Consider the following 3214-nt stretch of genomic DNA (forward strand, 5'->3'; position numbering starts at 1 on the left):
ACATAAATTAAACATACATTTGCATACTCTATTTTTACCATACAAACAACACATTTCTTAAATAGCTGAAATATGTGAATCAGAGCAGCAAGTGGGAATTTCCAAACAGTAATAAACAAAAAGAACCACAATAATTTGGACCCGATTTTCTAGAAATAACCACCCAGAAACAGAAGAAATTCAAACAATGTAGGTAGTCAGACTTGCAGTCCTCCCAAGTGTTTTATATTTAATCTTTTGCCCATTCTGTAAATAATAAAAGTAGAAACTACCTATATTTACTCAAATCTAATGCGCCATCGAACGTAATGCGCACCTCAATTTTCAAAACCCTGAAATGAAAAAAAGTATTTACCATATTACTCGAATCTAATGCATGCCCTAATTTTGGGAAGGTAATTTAGTTTTAAAATGTGAACATTAGGATTGAGTAAATATGGTATGCCTTAAAATGTCCGAACCTGCATCCAAGGTTTATAAAATAAAATACAGATAGATCAAATCAAATAGAATCATAGCAGCATAGAAGAATCCACAAAGGGTCCCCAGATGTTTTGGCCTTAAATTCCCAGAAATCCCAACAGCTGGTAAACTGGCTGGGATTTCTGGAAGTTGTAGGCCAAAACACCTGGGAACACACGAGTTGAGAACTACTGATCTAGTCCAACCCCCTTCCGTGCAGGAATACACATGCTATATGGTAAGCAAAGGACAGAATTGTTGTTTGGCCCATAATTTCTAAGAATCCTCTAGGATTCCCAGGCCATTCTGATGTGTGTGTCTGTGTGGCAAAGTGAAGAGGGTTCTGATATAAAAGTTATGATATAAAAAAAGTAAATTGTCTAAGCTTTGACTAAGAAGATAACAAGCTAGCCATGAAAATATACAGACAGAATACTCATGGAATTGAAAGAAAAGGGGGGAAATTGGTATAAGCTTCTGCTTCTTGGCAGGGGGTTGGACTGGATGGCCCATGAGGTCTCTTCCAACTCTACTATTCTATGATTCTATGATTAAGCCACTCCCTACACTCAAGCTCCAGATCTGTAAATAAATACAAATACCAGTGGACCATAAATTACTTCAGTCCAGTAGAAATCTACCAGGATAAGTCATTTGCTTGTCACTTTGAGAACTGGTGCACGTAACAATATTATTATTGTTGCTGTTTTTGTTTAAGGACCTCATCAGAAAGAAAGATGGCTTTTAGAGGAAAGTGGGGGAAAGCAGGGGAAAGCGGAGGGAACCATCTTACACCATTTCCTCCTATATTCCCCCATCTTCAGAGATGGCCAGCCATCCCATGTGCTTCCTACACCTACTAAAGTTGGTCTTTGGGTGCTGTTTCCATGTGCTTAGGTAACAGACTCTCATGGAGTCTTACTGGAAGTGTCCTTACATCATCAGAATGGCCTCCGTGAGACTCTCGTGAGGCTCTGTTTTCTAAGCACATGGAAACTGAACCCAAAGTATGTCTGGTGAGGTTCTTAGTTAGGTTTAAGTTTGGATTTCAAGGTTTCTTATTCTCTATCCTTTTCATTTATTCTTCATTTACATTTTGGTATCTTTATCATAGTAATCTATGCCAATCTCATTTCTGCATAGGTTTTTTTTAATGCTGATGTTTGGGTTTTTTTCACTGGTAGTGTATATGCCTGAAATGTAGTGCTTTCATTAATATGATTGGCTTCTTTTTGGGCTATAGTGTAAAATAAACAACTATTGGAGATTTAGTTTTTCTTTCTTTATTGGCTTTCATTTTCCTTGCTTGCCCTTCCTGGGTATGATACTTCCCACCTCTCTCACAAATCTGGTTTTACTAGATTTTATGCTGCAGTGGGTTAAAAAGCTGAGCTGCTGAACTTGCTGGCTGAAACGTCGGCAATTCAAATCAGGGGAGAGGGGTGAGCTCCCACTGTTAGCCCCAGCTTCTGCCAACCTAGCAGTTCAAAAGCATGCAAATGTGAGTAGACCAATAAATACCGCTCCGGCGGGAAGGTTACGGCACTCCAAGCATGACCTTGGAGGTGTCTATGGACAACACCAGCTCTTCAGCCTAGAAAAGGAGTTGAGCACCACCCTCCAGATTCGGACACAACGAGACTTAATGTCAGGGGAAAACCTTTACCTTTCTTATGTCCAGTACACTGAATATTAATTTATTTATTCACCTCAGGTGTTGCAGTGGCAAAGCCACTATGAACAAATCTTGCCAAGAAAACCCCATGATAGCATCACTTCAAGGTGCCCTAAATCAGAAGCAACGCAACAAAAAAAAAATGTATTAAATACACAATTCTGGACTACAGCATTTACTGGCATGGACAAACTGAGTGCCCTTTTGTTCATGCTGAGTCACAATCCTCACAATAGCCCTATTATTACAGTGGTGCTGTATGTTTTCTATGTTGGTATTGAATGGTTACCTATGTTGGAAACCACCCTGATTCCCTTCCGGGGAGATAAAGAGGTATATAAATACATTTTGTTGTTGTTATTACAGCTATCGGCATGTAAGCCAGCCAGATATCTCTTTTCCACCCAGTTATATTTAAAAAATCCCCACATAAAACTATGCAAATATCCTTAATCAATGTGGTTAAATAGTATCAGTAAGGTGAAGCAAAGAAAACCTGACCTAGACCAGGAACAAGGTTGAAGCCTATAGGTTGTGTACACCTCCTCAGTGCTATTTAAAGGTCCCATGACTCACCCACCACCAGCACCCTCCCATTTTAGATTTTTAAAATGCTGTGAGGTTATTGGGGGCAATTTCATCACATTTGGAGGAAGGGGGGGAAATTTGTCCTTTTTGCAATATAATACTTTTAAACAGAAGATGACTTCTTCCATTTTTGTTGAGAGAGAAATGCCCTGCCTTGAAAGTTTATTTATCAAATAGCTTATTGTCCAATATAGATCTACCCATCGCGTGCTTGCCTTTTTGGAGAGGAAGTGAAACTAATCTCATACATTTTTATGAGTGGATAAATTCCAAATTGATAGCACACAATTTGAAATAGAATACAATAATTCAGCAATTATTTCATGGAATTAGAAAACTCACAAATAGTAGCACCTATTTGCAACTTTTTGAGCTCATGTTCCAAGTCGGTGGAAACATACATTTCCCATGTATTCTCCCAAAATTAAGACTTAACCACAGCAACAAACGGTCCAAATCCAAAATAGGCTTCCAATCAAGCAGCAGATA

The sequence above is a fragment of the Anolis carolinensis genome, chromosome 4, assembly GCF_035594765.1.
Source record: "Anolis carolinensis isolate JA03-04 chromosome 4, rAnoCar3.1.pri, whole genome shotgun sequence".
NCBI classification, from domain to species: Eukaryota; Metazoa; Chordata; class Lepidosauria; order Squamata; family Dactyloidae; genus Anolis; species Anolis carolinensis.